General features: G+C 42.0%; 1 long non-coding RNA gene across 1 annotated transcript; it reads left to right on the forward strand.

The window, feature by feature from the left end:
- Positions 1 to 8680: 8680 nt before the first annotated feature.
- Positions 8681 to 12554, forward strand: LOC123385592. Its single transcript, XR_006598428.1, has 3 exons — positions 8681 to 8879; positions 9538 to 9739; positions 12171 to 12554. It is a non-coding gene; the product is annotated as an uncharacterized LOC123385592 (long non-coding RNA).
- The last annotated feature ends 857 nt before the right edge of the window (positions 12555 to 13411 follow it).

A 13411-nucleotide genomic window follows, 5' to 3' on the forward strand; every position in this document is an offset into this window, starting at 1 on the left:
GTATGGTGGAGTACAGAGAATGAGGGATAAAGAGGTAACTGTTAAAACTGGGGAGTCCAGGACAGAGAACATCACCAGGAGTCTTGCAGGCCTGGTAAAGGTTTGGGATTTCACCCTCAAAACAATAGGAAGCCACTGAAGGGTGTGGTGAATTGTGGCAAGTTCCCAGTCACCAAATATTCTGGCTTTACTTCCTCCAGTGTTCCGTCCTGTGGGAAGACCGTGCATCCCTCCCTACTGAACTCAGGGGAGACTTTGTGTTCTGATTTGGCCAATGAAATGCGGGCAGAAGTGGTGTGTGTCCCTTCTAGGCAGGAGCTTTAAGAGCCAGCATGTGGATCACACTTTCTCTTCAGTCATGTCATTGCTACCATGACCAGCAATGTTCCATACAGAGGCTGCTCCATCAGTGTGAATTCCAAAGTGAAATTTTCATGGAGCAAAGCCACAGACGTGCTGTGAATGAGCAGTAACCTGCTGTTGGTGAAAGCTAATGAGATTCCTGGGGCTGTTTGTTACGACAGTATGCCCTAACTCATTCTGACAGATACAAAGGATTTTACAGGGCATGACCAAATTTGTGTTTTGAAAAGATGAGTAACTACTGTTAAGAAACCAGACTGGAAGGAAACCAAAGTAGATTCTGGAAAACAAGTTAAGTCATTATTACATTGATCCAAGTAAAGGATGATAATAAAGTGGACATTGGTGAACACAGAAATACAAAGATGTAGGTATAGCCAAAGCTATTTAGGAGATAAAATTTTCAGAGCTTAGTGATAGGTTTGGATCCTTGGTGGGAGAGGGGGATGGAGAAACAGAGGTATCAGAGATGATGTCTCAATTTCTGGCTAGGTTTCAGATCGACACAGATGGCTCATAAAGAAATGGGTAAAAGAAGAGGAGAACAATACTTAAAAGATCATGAGGTTAGTTTAGAACACACTGAACCTGAGGCGCCTGGGTGGCTCAGTGGGTTAAGCGTCCAACTCCGGCTCAGGTCACGATCTCGCAGTTCGTGAGTTCGAGCCCCGCGTCGGGCTCCGTGCTGACAGCTCAGAGCCAGGAGCCTGCTTCAGATTCTGTGTCTCCCTCTCTCTCTGCTCCTCCCCTGCTGGCACTCTGTCTCTCACATTGTCTCAGAAATAAATAAACATTAAAACACACACACACACTGAACCTGAAGTACCTTTGAGGCAGACAAGTGTTCCGTGGGCTACTGGCCACAGGTCTAGAACCCAAAGGTCAGGTTAAAGAGACAAACTTAGGAATCACTGTATATGGATGGTAACCATGAGCAGCAGTCAGTTTGCTAGGTACAGAGTAAATAGTAAAAAAGATTTAGATAGATAGATAGATAGATAGATAGATAGATGATAGATAGATAGACTGATTTTAGGATTAAATGTTTGACTTTTTTTTAAGTTTACTTATTTATTTTGAGAGAGACAGAAAGTAGGGAAAGGGCAGAGATAGAGGGAGATAGAGAATCCCAAGCAGGCTCTGCACTGTCAGCACAGAGCCTGAATCGGAGCTCGATCCCACAAACCACGAGATCATGACCTGAGCCGAAATCAAGACTCGGACGCTTAACCAACTGAGCCACCCAGATGTCCCTAACTTCATTTTATTATCATTATTATTTTAAGTAGCCTGCACACCCAGCATGGAGCCCAATGTGGGTTGAATTCATGACATTGAGATCAAGAGTCAGATGCTTAACTGACTGAGTCGCCCAGGTACCCCTAAGATTAAATGGTTAGAAGCTCCAAAATTTAACATCTGGGACGAACTTACTCTTATCAAGAAGAATTGGCCAGAGAGGAGGAAGGAGAATCAGGAGAATATGATGTCTCCAAAGCCATAAGAAAAGACTTTTTCAAAAAAGATGAAGTGATTAAGTGTCCAGGCTGCTCAGAACTCAAGAAAACCACCATTGGATTGGGACTCCTGGGTGGCTCGCTGGGTTAAGCCACTGACTTCAGCTCAGCTCATGATCTCATAGTTTATGGGTTCGAGCCCCACGTCAGGCTCTGTGCTGACAGCTCAGAGCCTGGAGCCTGCTTTGGGTTCTGTGACTCCCTCTCTCCCTTTGTCTCTCCCCTGTTCACGCTCTCTATCTCTCTCTCTCTCTCTCAAAAATAAATAAACATCAAAACAAATCAAAAAGAAAAGAAAAGAAAAGAAAAGAAAAGAAAAGAAAAGAAAAGAAAAGAAAAAAGAAAAGAAAATCACCATTGGGTTTAGCAACACGAAGGTCACCAGAGGCCTTTGCCAAAGCTAGTTATTACCAGAACGATGAGGCGGAAGTCTGGCTGGTGTGGGGCCACACACAGCTCTCCGTGTCCTTGCTGGCTATGGCACAAGGACAAGAGTGAAGCAAAGTCTGGGTGCTGCCGCAAGACATGTGCACAAGAGGATCAAGCTCTTATTTGTGAGTCCTTCTGCCAGGAGCTCACCGACAATCACAAACACGCTCCCTGCATACACACGGTAACATGTCCTGCCCACTTTCTCCACCCTCTGCAGAAGTTACGCAAAAAATTATAGCTCTGAACCATAATAAAACCATTATTTAACATCACTTTGTGGGTATTTAGGAAAACAGAATTAACTACAGATGCCTCAATATTCAGTTATAAAACTAAACAGACTCTCAAAAAGTTTAGGCACATTAATTTAATCTAATTAAGAGAAAGTACCAAAAGCCACAGTCAAAACGCACGCACGTGCGCACACACACACACACACACACACACACACACACACCTTTCTATTGATAGTGTATATATCTATATTTATGTATATTCTTACTTTTAAATTTAGAGTGGGTTTTGGGGGGTGAGGGGAAGGTAAGAATAAAGAAAATTCTCCCTTATTTTTCTTCATTTCTGGTTCTGACTGCTCTTACAAATACTTTGACCATGTATCTCTAGCTTATTCACTTATAAAATAATCTGATTCTTCTGCCTTTTCACAAAATTCTTTGTTGTATGAATCCCTCTTTTGAATTGTTCCAGACCTGGCCTTTTCTTACCCACCCACTTCTTTGCCCCTCTCCAGTCTATTTTGCATGAGCACCTGCCTGACAGAATCCTATTTCTAAAATCCTAGTTTAATTATTTCCTTGCCCTTTCAAGAACTTACAATGGCTCCCTATTTCCCATCACATGAAATGCAGAGTTGTCTACTTAGAACACAAGACTCGCCACAATCTCTCCCTATTTGACTCATTCCAGTGTTCTAACTACTGCCCGAAGTACAACTCCTGCTCGCCTTAAGGCCACGTCAGAACTGGCTCCCACACTCCTATTTGCCCTTCCTCTATGCTTTGGTACCCACCTCTCTGACACGCCCTCTGCTACTCTCTTCACATAACCAAATCTCACCCATCTTTCAAGGCCCTGTAGGAAAAATCTACATGCAGAAATCACTTACCTTCTATAAGAAATTTGCCAATAAAAAAACTAATTCTCTGGGGTGCTTGGGAGGTTTAATCAGTTGAGCATCGGACTCTTGATTTTGGCTCAGGTCATGATCCCAGGGTCATGGGATGGAGCCCTGTGTCAGGCTCCACACTGACAGTGGAACCTGCTTGAGATTCTCTCTCTCTCTCTTTCTCTCTGCCCCTATCCCCTGCTCGAGTGCACTCTTTCTCTTAAAAAAAAAAAAATACTAATTCTCTGGAGATTTTACTCTCTTTTTTTGCCACTCTCTTTTTTTTTTAAACTAAAAAAAATTTTTTTTAAGTTTATTTATTTATTTTGGGAGAGACAGAGACAGCACAAGGGGGGGAGGGGCAGAGGGAGAGGGAGACAGAGGATCCCAAGCAGGCTCCGCACCATCAGCGCAGAGGAGCCTGACGGGGGGACTCGAACGGAGGGAACCATGAGCTCGTGACCTGAGCTGAAACCAAGAGTCTGACGCTTAACCGACTGAGCCACCCAGGTACTCCTATGCCACACTCTTTACATGAATCATCTCATCGAATGCTCAGCGTAACCCTCGGAGATAGGCAATAGCTTGAAGGTGATCCAAGGAAGGATTAAGTCCGCCTATGGAAAGGACCCAGCACAGTGCCTACCCATAATAAGGATTCGATAAACGCCGACGGTCATTATGCCAGCTACAGAGATGTTGTAACCCTCCCAGGTCACACGGCAGCAAGTGGAAAGAGCGAAAATTCAAACTCCTGCTTCGGAGCCCACCCTCTTACCTCACGAAGAGCCCAATGCTCTGTCACGTGGCCAAGCTCCTCAACTATGACAGTCAGCTATGATTTCTGCTCTCTGACTTCCTTAGCAGCTGGAGTGTCTGTACTCCTCTGGTTTACACTTGATGGCTATCTGAGTCAGACTCACTTTTTCTTCAGTGTCTGTCTCATCTCAAGCTGCCCAAGAGTGAAGACTACGGGTGTGCTGATAAATGTTTAACAACCGGCTCTCAAGGAGGAGAGGGAGCTGGTTCATAGTGTCCATCCACAGTGTTTGCTGCCTTCAGCGGTATAAACACTCCTACGATGATCTCTTTCGAGATAGCAAAGCAAAGTCAACCAACCCGTAAAATTCCTAAAATTTTAACAATCGGTCTTGCGAGTCGGTGCAAGCTGGCTACAGTGCAGGCCTGGTACGAAGAACTAGATGTTACGCTGGATTCTCTTGTCTTTGCTAGTGCCAAGCTTATTACCGAGCAAATAGGATACATGACCACATATCGGGAACTTCTGGTTCAAGGTTGCAAGTTACACGTAAACATTTACTTAGCCTACTTCCCCAAATCCCATTGAAATGATGATACACAAAAGCTAATGCTCCCATAATAATGCTTAAACAAGAAAGGGTGCCAACAGCCAATTAGAAAACTTTACAAATTCATTAAAGACAAGAAAGCAGATGGGCTCCTATTGATGGATAAGCCAAAGGAAACCACAGATTGAAACCGGCACCAGTGACGGCCGCCATGGAAATGGCAGCCATTCCTCCCAGAGAGACCCTCAGCAGGTATGGAGAGCTTACACGGACAGTGGAGCGAATAATCAGGGTAATTAATTAAAGGCTAAAAATTAGCTGGGCCAGTTTGTGCCCTCCCTCTCCTATGTGTTTTGAGCATTGTGTCCCCAGCTACAGGTCTCAGAATTGCTTTCCAAACCAAGGGCAACAGTTCTCTGGGAAGGAACCCCGGTGTGGACATTGGAGGCTGGAGAAAGAGAGAAGAGACTATACTCTCTGGACTTCCAACTGGACCCAGAGGGGGCAAGTGGGTATAACTCCGGCAGCCCCACTAAAGTCAAATCTGTCCCCCACCTCAGGTACTCAGGATCTGTTCAGTGGATGAATGAACGAATCCTATAGCTTGTAGACAGATGAAGGACTCCTTAGGCAACCCAACAGCCTAAGTAAATGCATACAAATTCTGGATTTAAAACCAATAAAAACGGGTTTTAGCGGCCACGTTGAAGAAGAGGGGGAATCTCCAAGGAACACAAATGAAGAGAAACACGGAAGGCAAGGTGTTCTGCATACACCGCACAGCCTACCTCCCACGCGGCTCTGGGTGACCACGTGATACAGTTCTAGCCAACAGGATGTAAGCAGGAGCAGGCAAGGGATTTCTGGGAAAGCTTGTTTTCCCTGATCTACAGATCATCCCTTCCTCCTTGTTTCTTCTCCCTTTTCCTCCCAGGACCATGGCTGTGAGGCTGGAAATGGAGTAGCCCACTTGCCACCAAGAGATAAGCAGAAGCATAAAAGCCACTCCTTGAGGGTGGAGGGACCCGAAGACACAGGGAGCTTGAGGAAGAAGAGCCGGCTGCAAGTATTTCTTCCCTTCTCTATTTCCAGCCTTCCCGCTATGTTAGAAAAACAAAACTCTCCCCACTTAGGCTGCTGTAGCAGGGTTTGGTTGCATCCATAAATGACATATTGTATGTCTGGAAACTTGAATGGAAGAAAAACACCCGTGAAAAATGGAAATTCTAGGCCTGAGATAAGTGTGTACAGGGGGTCTGAATGTATACTCCTTGCTTGACCCAGGAATCCTAAATTGAGAAATTAAGTTAAATAAAAAATTAAATTAGGGAGGGGCACTTGGGTGGCTCAGTTAAGCGTCGAACTTCGGCTCAGGTCACGATCTCACAGTTTGAAGGTTCGAACCCCACATCAGGCTCTGTGCTGACGGCTCGGAGCCTGGAGCCTGCTTCAGATGCTGTGTCTCCGTCTCTCTCTGCTCCTCACCCACTCGCTCTCTCTCTCTCTCTCTCTCTCTCAAAAATGAGTAAACAGTAAAAAGAAAAAAAAAAAGGGAAGACAGATTTGAGGAAATTTCTCAGAATGTAGGACAGAGAGACTATGAAGTTATAGCTAAGAGCCACTGAAAACAGATCAAGCGGTTTCATATATATCAAATAGAAATGTCAGACAGAACAAAGGGCAGAAGAAGGGGAGAAGAGATGATATTTAACAAAACAATACCTGAGAATTTGCCAGAACTAAGTAAAACATACATGAGTCTTCAAATTTCAGAAACATACAAACACCTTACCACTACAATTTTTTAAATTCACAATTTAATACACATGGTGAAATTTCAGAATGTCAATGATAAGAAAAAAAAATCATTAAAAAGCAAACGCTCTCATTATTCGATTAGAACATCATGCAATTTGTCATCAGTCACCGTAGATCTCTGTGGGAACTGAACTGCATCTGCTGCTGCACAGGGACAATAACTCTCATCCTAAAATTATATACCCAGCTAAACTTTTATTCCAGGCTGACAGTGAAATAGACATTTCAAACCAACAAAGTTTGAGACTTTATCTCACAATCACCATAAAAGAAAGACTCTTTTTTAAAAAAGATCTACTATAGGGTTTACTTCAGTAACAAAAACAATTGAATCCGGAAGGAAGAAGTCAAGGACCAAACTTAAGGGTGAATTAAAAAACTGGTAAACATATTGTCAAAATTAAATAATGATTCACTCTAAATAAAAAATACTGATGATCAGTTTGAGAGAACTTTAAAAATAAAGTAACACTGGTGGGGCGCCTGGGTGGCTCAGTCGATTAAGCATCCGATGCTTGGTTTCAGTTCAGATCATCGTCTCGCAGTTTGTGAGATCGAGCCCCATGTTGGGGTCTACACTGTCAGTGTGGAGCCTGCTTGGGATTCTCTCTGTGTGTCCCTTCTCTGCTCGCACACGTGAGCACTCTCTCTCCGTCAAAATAGATAAGTAAACATTAAAAAAAAAAAAAAAGAACTTGATGATCCAATAAAAAGCAGGAAAGGAGGGAGGGGATGGGGGTGAAAAAAACCCAGAAATACAAATTTAAATAAATTCTAAACAGAAAATCGAAAAACATAATGTTGACTAAACATACATACATTATATAAGTGTAAATAGATATTTTAAAACAAAAACATTGATCAATATAAAATATTGTTAATGGGCAGATATATGCACAAAAATATGACAACAAGAATAGGAAAGATGGTCACCAATTTCAGAATAATGGCTACCGCCAGAGGGGATGGAGATTGGAACTGAAAACAAGTATAAAGGGGCTTCAATATATCTTCCTGTGTTTTTTTTTTTTCTGTACTGTGAAAGAAACCAAAAATAAAAAAAAAAAAGAAAGAAAAAAGGGAAGGGAAGGAGGGAAGGAAGAAAAAGGAAGAAAAGGAAGGAAGGAGCTATTCAATGCAAGAGTAATTCTACATAAGCAGTACAAGAAAGTGTCCCCTTGGGGAGCTTGGCTGGCTAAGTCAGAAGAGCATGTAACTCTTGATATCAGGGTCTTGAGTTCGAGCCCCACACTGGGTGTAGAGATTACTTAAATAAATATAAAACTTTAAAGAAAAATATTGCCCCCTCAACAAATTAAGAAGTACAGAGAAACAGATATGGCACGAATGAGCAGGAAATAAGACCTGTGAAGGATGATTTGATAATAGTGTGTCCTCAGTTCCTGCTCTCGTTGTTAACATTCTAACTGCAGAAATCTGCCGGGAGACAAAATGGGTTTAACTTGTGCGGGGAAAAGACTGATAGGAGGGGAAGGAAGGGTCACGTGACTCTAAGAATTTTTTTAAATATTTGATAGAGGTGAGCAGGCATATTTTGGAAGATCCTGTTTCCTCACAATATTTACAAATAAGGATAATCTGACCAATAAAATCTCTTTCCGAAGGCAAAACGGTCCACTATGCGACTAGTTCTCCAACGTGCTGGTATGCAAACATCCGGGTGAAAACCCGCAAGGAGTAAAAAGCCCCTTGGGACGTTTCCAATTCAAAAAGTCTCAAGTTCAGAAGGCTCCTCCACTCATTGCCCTTTGCCTTAACTCGGGGTGGGGGGCTCAGAGAAAGGAGGAGAAGGGGGATATGAGGTGTAAACCTGCGTAAACCCCCCATTTACTTTACCCACACGTTCCGTTTCTCGGGAAGGCGAAGAATCGGTTGCAAAGAGAGCTGGAATCAGTTTCAGCTTTCTACCTTTCCTCTCCCCACAATTTTCCAGAGAGTTGGCCACCCTCGCCTAGGCCAGACAACAAGGGAAAGTGGGATACAATTCTCTCTCTCTCTCAATGCAGGCCGGCCACGGGGACAGTATCAGCAGGAAAAGTTGCTCACAGGCTGTGTTGTTAGGTTTGTGGCGACTAAAATACAGCCCCTGCTCTCCTGTCCCTTTTCAGAGATGACAAAGATTTTCACCCAGACACTAAGACCACCGGACATGACATCTTGGGACAGTCCAGCGCCGACCCTGGGAGGGTCCCGTGAATCCTTCGAGACCACCAGACATCACGACCTCTGCCACTCCGGTCAAAAGAGGGATTCTGAAATGTCACTTCCCCCCAGTTCTCTTTTTTTGTTGAGGTGTGTTTTACATATTACAAAACATGCATGTTTTGCATATACAATTATAATTATACAAACATAAATATACAATTTTAGATATACAAAATACACAAATCATGTTGGTGGAACGATACATCCATCCCAGTCATGGTTCAATATAAAGTGGCCCTTTAAGGAAATTTATTATCTGAATAGATCCAATGGCAGTGAAACATGATAGCTTTTATTTCCAAATATCTTGCATTTGCAATCTTAGAACTAGCATCCGAGACGTGAAGATAATGAGATACAGGGTAGTAAATAGTATATTTTACCCCATCTATAAGAATAGTTCCACTTTCCATAGTCATTTAGATAAGAAACAGAAAATGCTATAAATCACTGTAAAGTGATTTGTACTTTAAAGCACAAATCTTAACAATTTGTATGCTGAAAAGTGATTAATCATACTTTATTTTCTTTTCAAATTTTCTTATACTGCCTCATGAATAAGCCAATACACCTTATCTTCTGTCCTATCTGAAAAATCTGGATGAACAGCCTAGGCCGAATTCCATTGTAGCAACAGGGGTACAGAGCTACAAATAATTCTCTTGAAGTCAAAGGAAAATAACAACAAATACAGGAACACCTTCCTCTGAAGTTCCTTTATTTTGGTTTAAACCTCTCTTAACAGGCTCTTTTCAAGTCTTTGGAGCATTATTAAACGATCCTACTATTGATTTTCCGCGCTCAGTACTGGTGAAATGGAGTGATTTGAGGACTAATGACTGAAGTCCACTCACTGTCTAAAGGACAGGTACAAAGGCAGACGTACTTGGAACTCATTCCTCCAACCATCCTCGTAACTTAGACTTCGGCGCCTGGAAATAGGACAGGTGGGAAATAGGACACGGAACTCAACTCATCTCTCTTACTTAAATATAGCACTGCTTCTATTTCTGTGACTTATCTTGGGAAATTTCATAAGTATTGGTATATTTTGCTATTCAGCATGGAGCCGTATGCTTCATTTCTACCTCTGAAATCCAAATTTCCAAGTAATCGCTTTTAGGAGAGCATTCCTCTATTTTCAGCTTCATTCTCCATGGGCCATTTATTTGTGATGCTGAGCCATTGAGTAACTAGAGGTTACAGAAAGAATTTGTCATGCCAGATTCCATCTTAAAAAGAAAAGCTTTTAAGACAAACAAACCAATTTTTAAATGAGTAAAAGAAATGAATAGGCATTTCACGTAAGGGGGAGGGGAAGAATGGTCTCATAAGTTCAACCTCATAAATAATCAGGAAAATGCGCATTAAAACCACAATAAGACACCATTTCACACCCCATCAGATTAGCAAAAATTTGTAGTCTTACAATACCAAGTGTTGATGAGAATGTAGAAGTACAGAAATGCTCATACAAATTGGTAAGGGGGGGAGGTGTCTTTAGGGGTGGTATGCCAGGATGTCTACAACTTTAAAATGGTTCAGCAAAAAAAAAAAAAATGGGAAGGAGAAAAGAAAAAGCAAATATGATAAAATGTGTTTTCGAAAGTAGGGGGCAGGCTCTATCTAGGGGCAGAGGCTGCAAATTTGAATCATAGTTCTGATACTCATTAATGGTAATCTGGCTAATTTATTTAAGCTCTCTTTATGTCAGTTTCACTATCTGTGAAATGGTGTACTTGACAGAACTGTGATAAATGCGGTAATTTACATCAAGTACTTAAAGTAGCCTCTGCCTCATCACAAGCCTTCAATAAATGTTAGTTATTACCTCAATTGGCTCCATTTTGCAGATGATGTAAGTTGAGACTCGGAAGGGTGACGTAACTTGTCCGGTCACATGGCTGGTTATTGGTGGCTGAGGCTAGAGAAGCTGGGGCTGCAGGGAAGCTCTCCCACTAATCAGCAGAGACAGCCACACAGCAGCCCCAGAACAGCAAACACCGGAAACAACACAAATGCCCATCCGTTGTAGAACGGACCACTGAATATTCTTACATTTCCATACCAGGATGCTATACAGCCAGGGAAAGGAACAAGACAGATTCACATGCAGAGCATCCAAAAAACTTAAAATGCATGGAAGGCTTTTATTTTATCCTTAAAGACGTTAGCCGGTGCAACAACAAGAGGACTGACCGAGCCACTAAAACTACCATAAAAGAAGAATTAAAAAATATGTTGGTTTACAATCACTTGGTATTTCATCACAACACTTTTTGTTAAGAGCAAGAAAGTACTCTCTAAATGTTTAAGAGGTGAGGGGTGCCTGGGCGGCTCAGTCGGTTAAGCATCTGACTCTTGATTTTCTGTCAGGTCATGATCCCACAGTTTGTGAGATCAAGTCCCACATCGGGCTCTGCGCTGACAGTGCGGAGCCCGCTTGGCTTTCCCTGTCTCCCTCTCTCTCTCCGCCCCTTCCCACCCTCAAAAGAAATAAATAAACCAAAAAAATAAATAAATAAACATTTAACAGGTAAACAGTACAAAACCAAAGAATTCCTCCTACAATGAACTAATTTACAACTACTAAAATCATGTTTTTACATGAATATTTAGCAACATAGTGAAATGCTCACTATATAAACTTTAAAAATATAGGATTCCCAAACTTTAAATATATACAAACATATATATTTGCATGCATACATGTATATGTATATACATATGTGTATATATGATACAAGATATTTGTGTATATACATATATTATATTTAAATAATATACATGACAGAATAAACCTGAAAGTTATACATCAAAAAAAACTTTAAATTTAAAAAAAAATTTTTTTTAACGTTTATTTACTTTTGAAAGAGAGAGACAGAGCATGAGCGGGGGAGGAGCAGAGAGAGAGGGAGACACACAATCCGAAGCAGGCTCCAGGCTCCGAGCCATCAGCACAGAGCCCGACACGGGGCTCGAACTCACGAACCGCGAGATCATGACCTGAGCCGAAGTTGGACGCTCAACCAACTGAGCCACCCAGGCACCCCAAAACTTTTTCTTTTTTAAAGGTTTTATTTTATTTTTTTTAAGTAGGCTCCACACCCAAAGTGGGGACCAAACTCACAACCCTGAGGATCAGGAGTCACATGCTCTACCAACTGAACCAGCCAGGTGCCCCTTGAAGGTATTAAAGTAATGAATACACCCAACGTGGGGTTTGAATTCACAACCCCAAGATCAAGAGTCGCGTGCTCCACCCATTGAGCCAGTCAGGTGCCCCTAAAAAAACCTTTTTTTAAAACTTAAAAGTGGTTTTCTTTGAATGGAGAGATGGAAAATGATTTTCCCTTTTTTTCTTTATCTCTAATCTAGATTTCCCACGGTGAAAATGTAAAACTGGTGACTCTGGAGAGCAATGAGGCAGCCTCTAATAAAGGTGTGGACTGCACACTTACAATCTGGAAACATTTCCACTCCTGGATGAAAGTCCTCACCTGCGCTCAAGAAGACGTGTACCAGAAAGTTCAGAGCAACACTGTCATGATGGAGAAAAAGCAGAAACAACCTACATCCACCTATGCTTCTATCCAGAAGTATAGATATTAGACGGATTATCTAGGCAGCAATTAAAAGGAAGGAAACAGAGGCACCACAAGCAAGGTGGGCATATCACAAAAAAATATAATGTGGAGTGATATATATCTGAAAAGGGCAGAAATGTAGGTGGACTATGCTACTGTTTATACAAAGATTAAAAACGAGCAAAATAAAACTGTATGTGTATCTGTATTGTTTATGTATATATGCATATGTAGAAAAAGTATTTTTAGTACACGGGAATGATAAACACCAAATGCAAGGCAAAGGTTATCTGTGGAATGTGAGGAAGGGAAACGAGATGGGGGGGCGGGGAATGGAACACATGGATGGGGGTATGGGGGGCAGGCAGGGACTGCCAGGATACCTGGAACGCTTGATCTCTTGGACTAGTAGTAGAGTACAGGTGTTTGTTGTTATATAATTCTCTGTGGGGTGTGAGTGTGTGTGTGTGTGTGTGTGTGTGTGTGTGCGCGCGTGTGTCTGAAATGTCTCACAATAAAATAGTACTCATATAACGAAAGAAAAATTTTAAATTAAGTTTACCTCTAGCCATGGAATTAATGGGGGGGGGGCTGGGTGGCCTCGTCAGATGTTAAGCATATGACTCTTGATTTTGGCTCAGCTCATGATCTCACAGTTGGTGAGATCGAGCCCCACATCTGGGGCTGTCAGCACAGAGCCTGCTAGCCGTTATCTCCCTCTCTCTCTGCCCCTCCCCTGCTCTCTCTCTCTCAAAAATGAATAAACATTAAAAAAAAAGAAATGTAATTCATCGGAGGTGCAATCATGGACATTTGGACTGATTATGTGGGGGGGGGGGCACTGATTGGGGTGAGGGGTGGGGAATCCAACTGGACTAATTTTTAAAACTATTTTTACATCTTTATTTTGGCAAAACAAGATTTCCAAACCAGAACATTTTAATTCCTGCAGAAACAGAAACGATTTTCAATGAGAATATCTGATTATAATTATTATCCAATTTTTTTTAAAACCCAAATTATCTCTACTGG

Source organism: Felis catus, chromosome B2, assembly GCF_018350175.1.
Source record: "Felis catus isolate Fca126 chromosome B2, F.catus_Fca126_mat1.0, whole genome shotgun sequence".
NCBI lineage: Eukaryota > Metazoa > Chordata > Mammalia > Carnivora > Felidae > Felis > Felis catus.